Genomic DNA, 15475 nt, shown 5'->3' on the forward strand with positions numbered 1-15475 from the left:
CCTCCCACATGCCCCAACTACACTTCCAGCTGTCCCTGATTTGGGGAAACCTGGAGAGGAAGGCAATACAGCCTAGCAGAACTTGCTTCGGGAGACGTGCGGTTCGGTCCTGACTCAGCCCCTCGGTTAGCTGTGTGACCTTGGGCAAGTCCCTTCTGTGCTTGGACCCTCAGCTTCTCATTTGAAAAATGAAGGGGACGGTTGCTTTATCTTGGGGGTGACTTCCCCTTTCCAAGTTCTGTTAACTGCTTGCTTCTAAAAATAACTCTGATGCTACAGTTCTAGCCAGAATGATAAGCATAGGATGTGTTGAGCATCCCCCTGAAAATTAAATAAACAAGTAAATAAATAAATTACGTAGTCACCAGGTTACATATCTCTGACTTCCAGAAGAATGAATAAATGTCAAACAAATGAAAGAACAAGTACGTTAACATGTCCCTTCGTCCATAAGGGAAGGAAGGTCCTCCTTCCACCATCCTTTTCACCTGGCCCCGCAGACAGTAGCCATGGGTTGGAGACATCCTCTGCACGTTGTGTGAGGGGAAGGTAATTCCAAGAGGAATCACGGGAAATCAGAGAGGATGCTGATGCTGCAAGCTGCTGGAAATTGGATGAAAACCGAGAATTCCCGGTACAGAAAAGGCAGGACCCACAGGCAGAGAGGTCGGGTTGTCATTCCTAAGATTGATGGTGTCTCCTCACCCAAACTCTGACCCCGGAACCGGCACCAAATGTGTGTCTGCTAGGGAGAGGATGCCAGCCCAAATTTAGTAACCCAGGACTCCTCTTAGCAAGAGGCTGGAGCTGAGAAGGGTAGGCTCGATTTTCCCTGCCTGCAGAAAAAGCCTCTGTAGAGAGGGCTGCTAGGAGCATATCACCTTCTTCTCGAGAAGGATGAGAAAATTCCCTGGGAAGAGACCAGGAAATGGAAGTCACCAGCTGCCACAAAACAGCTGTGACCACCTGACAGCCCACATGTTAGTTCTCTCAACTCAGAGTGGTGTCATCTTGCCTCACCAGGAAGGCTGTCTTCGGGGAGAGAGAAGGGCTGTACAGTCAGACACGCCTGGGTGTGGAATCCCGAATGTGGTGGCACTTTGGCCAAGCTACTCCACCTCTCTGTTTCTTTAACTTTAAGAGGAGATGCCCTATATACTGCATAGGAGGGGATCTCTAAATGATGTCCTCTCCACCTCCCTAACTTTCTCCCCACCATGCCCTCATCTCCATCATACTGTCCAGGACAGAATTGGATTGCCCCTCTCTACTCTGATATTTGCTATCAAAATATATATTTATATTTTATGCAGATACACCAGGTCTCTCAAACTTGAAGCTTAAAAACCCAGGATGGAAAAAAAAAAGTTCTCTTTCCCCATCATTATAAAGACCCCCCCAGGATCTGATTAGTTTATCTTCTCAATTCCAAACAAAGCTAGATCAATAGCTTTTTTTTTTTTTTTTTTTTTTTTTTTAGCGGTACACAGGCCTCTCACTGCTGTGGCCTCTCCCGTTGCGGAGCACAGGCTCCGGACGCGCAGGCTCAGCGGCCATGGCTCACGGGCCCAGCCGCTCCGCAGCACGTGGGATCTTCCCGGACCGGGGCACGAACCCGTGTCCCCTGCATCGGCAGGCGGACTCTCAACCACTGCGCCACCAGGGAAGCCCAATAGCTTTGTTTTAAAGATACTCTCATCTGGCTTCACATGGCTAAGCACTTAAGATTAATCATAATCAAGTATTCCATGGGTTTTTCATTTCTAGCAGAGGCACACAGCTTTGGAACCATCCGTCTTCACGGTGAGCCATTCTGAAATCGGCTGGAGCTGACATCTCCATTTAAAGAACCTCCCCGCCCTAACCCCAGACCTTCCAAATCTCATCTACACATTGACATCGTATAATACTTCTCTGTAATCACAACTTAGACACCATAAAGAAACTTGACAATGAAATAATAAATAGAAACTAAGTGAGGGCTTCATACCTTAACTTAATAAATTCTTCAGAGAGAGAGAGACAGAGACAGGGGGCAGGAGGGAATTCAAAACACTCTGTCCGCACAAAGGTCATCTCTAAGTATCTCAAGCTTTTAAAGTCTGCAAGTCAAGAAGACAAAATATAGTATTTCGGGTGTGTTTTCTCTCTGTCACTAGGCAGCATGAAGTGCAAAATAAGGAAAGACTCCTGATTACCTCATGGAAAGCTCTCTCAAAATTAACTTAAGTTTAGGGACAAAAACTACTAGTGAAAATATTTCACATGGGATCACCCTGTTATTCCATCCTTTCTGTGGATGGAAATGCTATAAAACCTCTTTCTATCCAGTCTGAGGTTGGTTGCACTGAACCTAGGGGGTGGGTCTGGGCGGGAACCCCTAGCAGTAGGAACTGTGCAACATTAGGAAAGACTGTGAAATCTGCCCACCTCAACCTCATTTTTGACTCATGCCCAATGGCAGATGTCCAGCACAGAGTATGGTAGACAAAGGAAGAGAGCCACCACCCTCCCCTTTTCAGGTAGCCAGAAAAGGGAGTGAGAAGGAAAGCAGAGTACGGGCGAAGCAAGTGATAATAGTGGCGTTTGTTGTGCAGTTACTAGTACCCAACACCAAAAGCAGTACTTTTACATCGTTATCTCTTTGCATCCTGACAACCCCTCCGTGAAACTGTTAGTGTCACCCTCCTTTTACAGAGAGATACCCATTTCAGAGAAGCCAAGTAACTGCTTAACTAGCCAGCCGCAGAACCTGTGTAATTAACCCTTCTACCAAGCTGCCTTTCTGATCTGTGTTGCTAAGGCTCTCGTGGTGTTGGCTGCCCTGAAGCATGGCCAACGTGTGCCGCAGGGTGGTGTGAACTGGCCCCAAGAGCTGGTCTAGGCAAGCTATCAGTGACTCGTGGTCCTGCCGAGGAGAATGCCAGAGCCTCCCGCAGCTTGTAAAATTGTCATTCCCTTTACCCAGGGATGGCTCCCCACAAAGTTGAAGGTAAATCAGACTCACAGGGGAAAGAAAATCATCCTGCTTTTTCACTGACTTACATTCTAGTCCCAACGATGACTTATTCTCACTTCTGGACGTCACCAATTGATTTTGGTACTCCACGGCGCTCCGTTCTCTAGACCTCCCTATAATACAGCTCCAACTTTCTGTGTGGAGCTTAAGGTTCTTAACTGAGGGACCTTGCTTTCTGTGAGTCAGACGCCCTTCTGTTACACAAATCATGGACCATTCATTTCTGCTTGATCTGTACACTTGGCGGTTCGCGTACTAGGTTTTCTCTGAGCAAGGCGTGTTTAAACCACGGTCGAATATGCCAAGACTGCGTTTCCCTGGCTGGTCAGGAATCATTTGTGGAGGGACTCTGAGCCCTGGGTTTCTAGCCCCCGTCAGCTAGGTAGAGGACAGCCAGACGTGTCACCAGTTTTACCAGGCTCCTCTCTCCCCGACATGCCATCTTCGGTCGGAAAAATGTTTAATGGGAAAAAAATTAAGAGTATGGACAAATGAAACAAAAATGAGACAACCTAGTTAATAAATTATTTAATTTTGTTTCAACAGTATTGCAGGAGAAGGGAAGAGCTTCTCAGACATTGTCTCCTGACTACTTGTAGCAAATCAGAAGTTCAGTAGGTATGCTGCCAAAAATGCCAGGCTAAAGATGTCAGGAACACATCCTGAAAGCACTTTCCGTGAGTGGTCTGCCCTTGATAAATCACTAGTACTGGCCAAATTTCACATAGATGTGACAGGTCTGCAGATAACACACGAATGCTGTTTTGAAAGCCTCACTCCCATTTATGTCACTTAACCAATTTTGGAAGTTCAGTGATATCATCATAGGCTGGTTCTGGAAGGACCTTAGCTGTCTCCAGGATGACCTCTTATTGTTGAGATAAGACACAGAGAGGTTGAGAGCAGGGTCGGGACTAGAGTGGGGCCCGCCTCCTAACATTGTGTACCCAGGGCACCCCACTTCCCTCACCCAAGTCCTAGCCCTGTCTAGGAGACAAGACAATGGCAACAGCAAGTTAGCGGTAGCAAAGGACTAGAACCTGGGTCTCCGGACCCCTGATCCCATGTTCTTTGCCCACAGTGGGCACCTGCAGGCAGTTAGGCTGTTTAGAAGAAATCCCCTGGTAAGACTGGGGCTCCTAAGCACAGTTGTCCTTTCAAACCTCATCATTAAATGTTTTATATTATTTAGCAGGTTGGGGGAGGGCAAACTTTAGTCCATGACAGAATCAAAGAAAGATTCTGCTTTCAGCTCCCTCGAAACCAGAGGTTGCAAACTAGATCACAGACTACATTGTGGCCACAGATGAGGGATTTTTAATCCCGTGGAGTGTTTTTTACCATTATTATATTTTTTTGCAGTACGCGGGCCTCTCACTGTTGTGGCCTCTCCCGTTGCGGAGCACAGGCTCCAGACGCGCAGGCTCAGCGGCCATGGCTCACGGGCCCAGCCGCTCCGCGGCATGTGGGATCTTCCCGGACCGGGGCACGAACCCATGTCCCTTGCATCGGCAGGCGGACTGTCACCCACTGCGCCACCAGGGAAGCCCTACCATTTTAAATTAGCATTTCATATTGCAAATTGGTGCTAATTTTTTGTAAAAGTCCAGAATTCCAGCTTTGGATTTTGGTGAACCAGAAACACTGGCAACCCTGAGCTGCACTTCTTCATTGCAACGGTCAGCTGTGACTGAAAAGCACATACCCTCCGTAGATGGGGTATGTAGACTCCACTTTCCCACTGACCTTCCCCCATTTCAGTTACCTGCCAACCCATGCAGCCCCTGCTTTAATCCAGCCAAGAAGCAAGGCTGCACTGTGTGCCACCCTAGTGCCAGATACCAGGGACAGTAAAGCTTTAAATGAGCAGGTCCTCTGGCAGATCAAACTCTAAAGGCGAGAGCTTACCAGAATTGTTGAATAGACAACACAGACGGAGCTAAGTAATGGGGAGTCAAAGACTCCCAGACTGGACAGGGGTACCTCAGAAGCTATCAGGTGCCCATGAGACATGTCTCATCTTCTGGGAAGTTCTTCTCAGGAGTTGAGCTTGCCTCCAAATTCCCTTTGATTCCAAAAAAATTATAATTGGGTTTATTCACATGATGAGAAGCAAGAGACAAATACCTCCCCCCCTGTTTCTTGCTCCCTAGACCCCAGCATCAGCCTGGGTAATGAGCTCCCTTTCAGTCCACGTTTAGAGAAAAGAGAGTTGAGTCAAAATGGTGATGTGAATTAACCAGACTTGTAGCATAGTTCTACTTGAACCACCGCTGGGCAAGTATGACATGGCCTGACCCTGAGCCCTACTTGTAGATACAGAAAGTGAATGTAAAAGAAAGTCCTTTTTTGATATAAGAAGGCAGTGAAAAGAAATTGACACCAGTCCTGATACCCAGATCAGGGTGTGCTCACTCTCCTAGCACAGGGTGGTTGTCCCAGCTGCAGGGTGCTGGATACTGGGTGTTGGGACATTTATAGACATGGTTGGTCCAGTTCAGAAAACCCAGCGCTTAATGAAAGTAGTGGCGTGTCCTCCACTTCAAATGACCTTCCTCTGCGTATGGAACCAGATGCTCTGATTAACAGATAATAATAATGTGTTGATATATAATGCAATGGTATCATACCAATTAGTAGTATAGTTATTATAAATATTATAATTATTGTCATAGCCTCCAAGTTTTAGCATCTTCTATCTTCCAGGCCCTGTGATAAGATATCAGAATGCAGCATTTTACATAACCCCGTTCTACACCCTTGCAAGGTAGATCCTGGTAATTTCCTCATTTTACCAGTGAGGAAACTGAAGCTTAGAGTAGTTGAATAACTTGCCCAGGGTTACACAGATAAGGACAAGAATGGGGTTGCTCTTCCAGTATCAAATCCCCTGCACGTAACTGCTCTGCTACCAAAATAAATTAAAATTAAAAAGTACATCCTAGGGGCTTCCCTGGTGGCGCAGTGGTTGAGAGTCTGCCTGCCGATGCAGGGGACATGGGTTCGTGCCCTGGTCCGGGAAGATCCCACATGCCGCGGAGCGGCTGGGCCCGTGAGCCATGGCCGCTCAGCCTGCGCGTCTGGAGCTTGTGCTCCGCAACGGGAGAGGCCACAACAGTGAGAGGCCCGCGAACCACAAGAAAAAAAAAAGTACATCCTAGAGAAACAATTATATGCATTAGTGAGATTATTCACTGTAGTAAATGCCCAGAATAATTCAGGAACCACAGACTTTCTTTTTGAAAAGTTGCCCTCTAGGGTGCTCAGATCTAAACCTATGACGTCAGCTTAATCAGCATCACATCCCGTTCCATGAGACTGCCCCAGACATGGCAGGAGGCAAAGGCTGAGCTGCTGGAGTTACAGTCCTCCCTTAGCACTGGTTGCCAAACCAGCTCCACCAAACTGAATGGTTTGGGGTTCATTTCCTTGAAAAAGAGAAACATTCTTACCAATTCTTAGGCCAGTTTTGGGGATTAAAGGAGATACCTCAGTCGTATGTCTAACAGATGCCGCATCAGGACGCTCATAAAAATCAAAGTCAGAGAATACTCCTGTACTGTTCACTGCCTTGCAGAAACCTGGCACATAGTAGGTGGTCAGTTAAAGTTCATGGAACCAAATTGAGTTGAAATTACCAGTCGGCTCTCTGCATCCTCTGGTGCCGTATCCAGCGGATCCCAGATCCCCGCGGATCAGTCCGCTGTTGGTTAAATCCGGGATGCAGCACCCGTGGATGCAGAGGGTCCGTTGTAATTAACTGAATTTGAAGCTTACCCCACCCCAGTCTCTAGATTCTCTGTTTTGACGTGACCCTGAACAGAACTAAGGTTGTGGTTGTCCCAGAATTATTTTAGATGTTGGACAATGTAGTATTTTACTGAAACATTTCTCACATGACCTTTGGTTTTTTATCCCTTTAGCTAAGTGGTGATTTTTTTTCTTTTTCTTTTTAATAATGAACGAAATTATAGCCACAATGAAATTCGGTGTTTTCTAACAGAGACAAGATTCATTTTCATTTATTTACAAAATGTTTCACCTGGGTTTCTCTGGGAGATGCAAACATTTTATTTGTTTCAACAGCCTTCCGAATCAGGGTGTTTAATCCTGACATAGCTTTGAATATAGAACTGTCATTGCTTAATGAAAGTCTTAAAATATCTCCAGAATATAATTTTTTGGGTACTGTGCTGCAAATTGTGATTTGTTGAGGCAATTAGGATTAAATTTGTACTTTGTGGAAAACATAGTTAACTTCCATTCAACCCTCAAAGTACTAGGAAGGGAACTGGGTTTCCCATAAATGCACACCCCTCCTTCATAGTCACCCAGACTGGGAGCTGGATCATAGTCAAGCTCTTAAAATGACAAACTTGGTTTTGAGAACATCAGCTTAAGGAAAAAGTGAACATTTCTTTGAAATGTAAAATAATCTTTTCCATTTAAATAAGCAGCCCTTGGGCTTCCCTGGTGGCGCAGTGGTTGAGAGTCCGCCTGCTGATGCAGGGGACGCGGGTTCGTGCCCCGGTCTGGGAAGATCCCACGTGCCGCGGAGGGGCTGGGCCCGTGAGCCATGGCCGCTGAGCGTCCGGAGCCTGTGCTCCGCAACGGGAGAGGCCACAACAGTGAGAGGCCCGCGTACCGCAAAAAAAAAAAGCAGCCCTTTAATAGTCCAAGAAACTAGAATCTGGGGGGTTCTAGTTGTTTCCATTTTATTTCATTTTCCTGTTCACTAAAGGCTAGTTTCGTTTCTGAATTGAAAATGTATTGCTCTTCGTTCCTGAATTGAGAGGATATGGTGAAGATCATTGAATCGTTCTTCACCAACAGAGGGTCTTGAATCAGTAAGACTCCCGCTGTCGGCATCTCCTATGAGCAGTACTTAGGTGGAATCAGGTAACAGTCTTGCTGTCCCCAAGGGCTGTAGACTACAGCCACTAGGTCTCCGGGCTGAAATTCTGGCCTGACAAACCAGGTTTGGGGGCAGCCTTTTGGTTTGCTTTGTCCCACCTAAAACAAAATGGAAAAATACCTTTGCATCTTTGAAAAAAATATCCTAGAGGGTTTTCTCTCAGGAGCATGTGGCTGGTGAGGAAATGCCTCAGAGCTGCCAAACGCATTCAGGGGTCAGTTCACTCCCAAAACAGAGCTTCTATGCTGATTTGAAAAGGCGCTCCTGTGCCGATGGTCAGACACTACCCTTTCTCCATGCCCCAGCTGCCAACAGTGGCTTTGGTGACCAGTGTTTGAGCACCTTTTGTATCCTGCCCCTTATCAGCTCTTGAATGCCCTTCAAACCTGCCTATGACTGATGCTGCCACTTCCACCCAGGGTGTGGAATACTGGCTGGTGTGGCTTACCTATGGCCAAGAGTCCATTACTCTACAGAACTGGGTCCTGAAAGCCAAGATCCTAGGAAATTGATCCCTCCTGTCACTTGGCTTTATGGAGGGGAGGAGAGCATGGAGAAGACCTAGAGACACAGAGCTGGGGAGAATCAGAGCATCGTTTTTACCTTTCCCTGAGCGTTCACTTCCTATCTTTGAAGGTGCACACGAGTAAGGGATGTTGAGGAGGAGGGATGAAGGGAATAATGGTTCTATTTCTCCAAGGCCCTATTTGGACTCACTGTAGAAAAGCTGTAGAGAGCCCATTCTCTTTTGAGGACCCCGGCTATCAGCTCTATTTTATCCATTGATTGAATGAAACCTGCCAATGTGAGGTTTCTTTCTGTTTTTTAATGTTTTGGTCTTTCCAGTGTTTAAAAAAATTAGAATTCATTCCCAACACTTAACTCCTGGGTAATTTTATAGGAAAGTATGTGATTTCAACTTCCCTTGAATATTTAGAAGCTGTGGAAACCCTGGGTTGACATGTGGCTTTGACGCCCCGGAGCAGCATTGTCCACTAAAGCAGCGGTCCCCAACCTTTTTGGCACCAGGGACCGGTTTCGTGGAAGACAATTTTTCCACGCAAGGGAGTAGGGGGTGGGCAGGGGATGGTTCAGGCCATAATGCGAGCAATGGGGAGCAATGGGGAGCAGTAGATGAGGCTTCCCTCGCTTGTCTGTCGCCACTCACCTCCTGCTGTGCGGCCCGGTTTCTAACGGGCTGAGGCCGGGTACTGTTCCGCGGCCCGGGGGTTGGGAACCCCTGCACTAAAGGGCACTCTGTGATGAAGGAAACGTTTCATATCTGAGCTGTCCAGTATGATAGCCACTAGCCACGTGTGACTCTAGAGCACGTGAAAGGTGGCTAGTGCAACTAAGAAACTAAATGTTTAGCTTTGTTTAATTTTACTTGATATGAATTTAAATTGCCACACGCAGCTTGTGGCTGCCTTATCGGATAGTGCAGGTTTAGAGCTGAGGGGCAAGGACCGCATTTGGACAGGGCATGCCCTCTGCAAATTTCCATAGCTGCCACCAGGCCAGCTCTCCTGCCTGCCCCGCTCCAAACTCCTGGAGCCATTTCACATCCATTAATAAGCACAATGTTTAAACGGTATATTTTCTGAAGCTAGGTACTTTGAAATACCTGCCACTCCCCTCACCCCCCCCCACTCTGCCCTTTCTCTCTCTTAATTTAAACATCTGGATCTTATACCCCCAAAAGACCTATTTTCACTGAAGCCCAGGAGCAGGCTTATTAAAACCGTCTCCCGTCAAAGCAAAACCCTCTCTGAGTGAATTAGTTTCTGGATCCCAATTATTCACTTCTCTCAGCTCTGCAAATGACTTCCACAAAGTCAACCAGGTAGGAAAATCACTCCCATTGTCTAGACCCATCGCTTCTGCATACATAAACGGAAGATGCGGCAGGCAGTTAGGGATACAAGCCCGTTAACCCCGCAGAAGCTGAGCGTGGTGTCTGCATAAAGAGAGAAAGAAAGAGCCGACCCCGTGCAACTATTTTCAGATGCTTCACAGCGGGGGCTGGTTGCAGCTTTCAGAGTTTGGTCAGATGTCCTGTCTTTATGCAGACCTGGATAGATCTGGGCATCCACAATCCCTTCCACCACCTTCTGGAAAACTATTCCCATTTCCAGAAATGCCATTTTAGAGCCAACATCAGCCCAAGTGAAATTGGAGAGTGGAACTGCAGGCTCCGGGGGAAGACCCTGGAGGTCAACTGGTCCCACCACTTCATTTGAAGAGAAAGAAACTCCCCAGAAAGGTTAAGTGACTTGCCCACAGCTATAGGAAAATTTCACGGAAGAACTAGGCCAGAAAATGGGTCTGTTGACTGTTACCTAATGCTGTATATTGCCATCTAAGCTTTGCCTATATCAGCAGGCAGGAAACAAAAATTAGTGGGGCCAGCCTTTATGTCCTATCCATCTCACCATCCCTTAATCTCCAGCGTTTTACCAGAGGGAACATTGTACCTTCAACACGGGGAACACACCCTCCCTTTCTAGAGCCTTCCAGTCCTGCAGCCACTGCTTGGGGGATACCGGTACCCCAGTCAGAGGGCAGTCTGGGAAGAGATCAAATTCTGCATCATTGATCCCAGCTAGCAGGGGTGACCCAAGGCCCTATGAGTAAGCACCAGGGACCCCATCTTTGAGCCTTAAATAGCCCGAAGTGTAAACTATACCCAGTTCCCTGAGAGAGTCCTTCCCTTACAAACATCAGCAGGTAAAAGCAAGTTCCCTCTGACATCTCAGCCCAAGAGCAGAGCCTCCTTCCAGCATGCTGTACAGTTTTTTCTGCTAACAGCTCTGAAGTGGCTAAGTTCCAAACCGTCCACGAGAAACAACTTATGTGTTTAGCCACAGAGCTGATGAGTAGCAAACAGAAACCAGACAAGAGTGCACAGGCCTGGTGGAACACAGTTTTACCCTATAAACAGACACTTCTTCAGGGCTCTTTGTCCCCGAGTAATGATGGCTGGGGGGGAAGCATTGAATATCAATTTTCAACCGTTGAAAGGTAGTCGGTTTGAACAGTAGGTTCCTGGAGCGTGCCTTAGCCAGAGCCTGCCCTTCAGGAGATGCAGTATGGGAAGAAGGCTTTAACCACACAGCACCACAATGCCATTAAAATACTTTGATGATTTATTTATTTATATAGCCCATGTGTGCTATATAGATGTTAAATATCTGTATTTGATTCAGATTGTTAAAGTAATCCGTTTGGTTGAGAGGCTGAAAACTGGCTTCTGCAAGCCAAATCCAGCCCCGGGTATGTTTCCTTTGTGACTTTAGCTCCTTCAGGCGATTTAATCACCAATATGGAGGAACAAGGAGATTTCACATAAAAATTCTAGATGTCTGGCTTTCTCTTTAACAAGAGGAGAAAACTGGTGGCACTGCACCGATATTCCAGCGTAGCAGCAGACCTTTGAAATGAGAAGCGACGGTCCCGAGTAGTAGAGTTGTGTTTACACACAGTTCCGTTCCTCAGCTATCAAGCCTCGCTCCTGTAGGCAATTGACTTTGTACTCCCAGATCGGCCCAGAAGGCTGTTTAGAGTGGAAATTTATTTTTTATCGAAAGATGCCAAAAGCATGACCCTTCGCATTTGGAAACTCACCCATTCCTTCAGTAAATATTTGTTGAGTCATCCTTTGTGCCAAACACAGAGCTAGGTCCTGCCTACACAGCAGGGGATAAAACAGACGTGCTGTCTTCCGCCTCTTAGTGTACACGTTCGTGGGTATTTAAGAACTTTCCCCTTCTTCCTCTCTTCCTGGCTCAAAGGCAGCTGAGGTGGAATTGTCTGTTTCTCTCCCTCTCAATTACAAACTCACCTATCCAGTCATGTAAGTTGGAGGTCATTCTTTCACCCCCAGCAGACATCTCGCACACTGGAAAGTGCCTGGTTTCTAAATAATATAGTAGACAAGATTGATTGTCCAGGCTCCCAGTTTACAGATGATGAAATAGAATTAGAAGACTGAGGCCATCTCATTCATGTTGTCGTTTAAGGTACATTTTACAATTCAGTTGGTCATTGGGAGGCAGTTGAATCATACTGCATCACCGCTAGGCAGTATCTGTGATGATCTCAGTAAACGAGTAAGGCGTTCTTCAGAATCCAGGAACCAAAAACACTGGAGCATCACGAGTACTTACACCGCAAGCATCTAACTGAGCAATGGTGGGATTTGAAGATTCATCTTTCTCTTTTGCCCTTCCACTTTTTACATTTATTTTGCAGGCATCTTTTTTTCTCTTTTTTTTTTTTTTTTTAACACTGAGGCTCCGCTGGGTGGATGGAGACGAGTTTCTGCCTGTCATAATATGAATGTATAATGAAGGCAGAACCAAAGACAAGCCCTGTTGTTAAGGAATCCATATCATCAGAGGCCCCAACTGGCAGCTGATTGTTTTTATTTATTTCTGTAGGTTTTACATGACACCTGGAGACCATTTAAAATGTTACTTGGCGGTGAGAGCTCTGTGTTTAAAAATAACGCTCACCCAGTGCCAGATCACTTTAGAGTCGGGTACAAATATTGAGACAAAAACCCCAGCTGTTATTGCTTTGGCTGCTAATTTGAGGTGTCAAATGAGAGCCCGACTGCTATACGTCAGTGAATAAGGCCCCTTGTGAGGTCATTATGTTTTCTAACAGTTGAGAGTAATGGACTAATCAGTGCAGCATCAGTTGTTTTCATTATATGCCCACACAATGGTTATGAGCTTTAATTTAAACGGTCCTCAGGGAGATGAGGGAAATCGGTATTAGGCAGCACCCATGATAGTCCAGGAGAGGAGGTACCGTAAGGGAGATGGCTTCCCACCCTCCTCTCTCTTCTCTCTCCCTCCATCTTTCATTCCTCCTGCCACATCTGCCCTCAGAGACTCATTGTCTGCTCCAAACAGGCAAAAGATGAGCTTTTCTCAAGGAGCAGATCTGGACTCTTGATTCTTCATGGTGTTCTGAAAAATCCCAGTCGGCCAATCCAACAGTCAGGGCGGCTTTTGGCAACACTTAGACTCATCGGCCAAGCCTGGACCTTGGAAGGCGTTGAGCCACGATTGCCCTCTCTTCTCTGTAGCCTCTACTACCGTCCTCCTGTCCGTGCTGAGCTTTCTCTATTCCTGGAACCAGAGGAGGGTCGGGTGATGCTGTTGCTTTGAGCAGCCTTGACAGCGAGGCAAACACCTGTGTCCCTGACACATCGAAGCCAGGCAGGTCTGAGTCTACCGCTAACACGTATGATTCACCTCCACCTCTGGACGGCAGGGAAGTTGGACGGCCGATGTCTGCCGAAGGCAGTCCTGTAAGAGGCAGCTTTGTGTAATGATAAAAAATATAGGATCTGGTGTGACACTTTCCTGGATTTGAGTATTGGCTCCACAACTCTACTGTTATGTGATCGGGGCAGAGTTCATTGATCTTTCCAGGGTCCAAAGTAGAAATGACAAGAGTATCTCAGGATTGTTGGAAGAATTAAATGAGATAATGCATGCAATTAGCAAAAGCATCAATAGCATCAGTATTGTTGTTGTTATTATCATGGGCATCTTTATTGGAAGTTCTTGGCAAGCTCACCTCAAAGTAGTATCCTTTACTAGTCCACCTCATTGGAGGAAAGCAGAGAGCTCATGGGAGAACCTATAACATCAGTTTAGGTTTCTCGAAGGACACATTATGGTACATTATTCTTCCTGATTTCTGGAATTTCCCAGAGCTTCCAGCCAAATCAGAACAGTGCATAGCTGGGTGAGAAAGTCAAGTTCAGCTTTGATAGGAGGAAACAGTCAGGGAACTTCATCCAAAAATGACTGAGTCAGTGCAGTTGGGGAGAGACCCCGGGCTGGGAGAGAGGCTTGGGGATGCCTCTCTCGACCTCGGTAGGCCCAGTGGCATTCAGTGTGTGCTCTCCCAGGGCCAAGTCCACAGAGATGCCACCTACACACAGCCTAATGGGCCGAGCTAGCCAACAGCTTTCACATTCCCAGGATCCAGGAGCGTGTGGAAGGGCCCGGTCATCAGCAGTAGATACCATGGTTGATTCTTGGTACCATGATAGCTGTCAGTCAGCACCCACCAAGCAAGACCAGGACAAGCCAGTCCTGTTTTGACACAGCAAGAGGGAGAGGCAGAAGTGAGCCCTGCCAGACCCTCCCTTTGAGGTCTACATGCTACCAGAACCCCTCTGTACTTTCATGCCCCCGTGGCAGCCATTTAGGTATTTCCCACAGGGTCCAGCCACAGTGTTTGCACTCATCTGCTCTTTAGGAAATGATTCTGCCTACTTTGGTTGTGCCTGGCCCTGTGAATTCAATGTAGGCCTTGTGGGAGGTAGTTCTATCTCCTGAGTTCAGAGTGCTGGCCACTGGGCTCCCACATTTGTGAGCACAAGTCAGGGAATCAATCTCTAGACTCACTTTAAAAAGACATCCTGTTGCCATGGCCGTGGCTGCGGATGACCCACCAAGAGTCTCCTTCCTGGTGACCCTTAAAGAGGGAACCACCTTATTTATCTAGACTTCAGAAGAAGTCAGCCTGCCTTGAGACAGGAGATGAATGGGCCAAGCTACCAAGACGGTCTCTCTGACCCAAGGAGTCTGGATCCCCACCTGTGCGGAGGGGAAGAAGAGGGGTTCCAAGAGCACCCCCGGGAAGCTTGGCACTCTGGGAGACTGCAGTGGCACTCACTGTGGATGCCTGGTTTTGCAATTATGTGATGCATGCTCACAGATACTATTGCTGCATTAGAGCCAATTACATAGTGTTATGGACACACAACACGCAGATTACACCCAGAGCCAGGAAAGCACAGCTTGACAAAGCAATGGCCTAATCGGAGGAGACGGAGGGAAATGTCAGCCTTATTAAGGTTGCCAGTGTGGCGTGGCTGCAGCTGGACTTAGCTCCTCCAGATCAGAGATGGTTATCTTGAGGGATGCAAGGGAGAGCCACACTTCAGCCCTCAGCAGAGATCATCGGGGAGCCAGGGGCAGAAATCAAGTCGGACCTCTCGAAGAGTGATCACAGCCGCCTCCACTGAGGACTGCGTACTACTTAAGAACTTGGGCCTCTCCCTAAACAGGAAGAGACGCAACTCCCTTCTGCTCTCCGCACAAGAGGCCTTTGGTCTCCGGGGCAGCCATATGCTGCCCTCCACATTCAGGTCAAGGCTCGGTCCTTAGCCTTTTCCCTAGTTCAGTGGTGCTCCAACTTGAGCTTGCATAAGAATCCTCTCATTCATTGAAACACACAAAGCTGGGCCTACACCAGAGTTGCTGATTCAGTAGGTTGGCCTGATGCATACACTGAAAATATGCGTCTTTAACAAGTCCACGGGTGATGTTGCAGATCTAGGGACCACACCTGGAGAACCACTGTCCAAGTTCATTCCCTGCCCATCCCAAGGTGGGTTCTCCTGCCCCGTCTCTTGAACAGGGCCTTCTGCAAGGCTCTCATTCCATCATAGCATTACAGGTTCCAGGAGCAGTGGGACCCAGCTTCCCAGGTGGGAGCATGGGATGGGAATA

At 47.3% G+C, this 15475-nt stretch overlaps 1 protein-coding gene across 1 annotated transcript in view; it reads left to right on the forward strand.

Annotated features, from left to right (window-relative positions):
* SLIT3 (slit guidance ligand 3) overlaps positions 1-15475 on the forward strand; it is a 609828-nt gene that overhangs the window by 436115 nt on the left and 158238 nt on the right. The window lies entirely within an intron of this gene.

This window comes from Delphinus delphis, chromosome 3, assembly GCF_949987515.2.
Source record: "Delphinus delphis chromosome 3, mDelDel1.2, whole genome shotgun sequence".
NCBI classification, from domain to species: domain Eukaryota; kingdom Metazoa; phylum Chordata; class Mammalia; order Artiodactyla; family Delphinidae; genus Delphinus; species Delphinus delphis.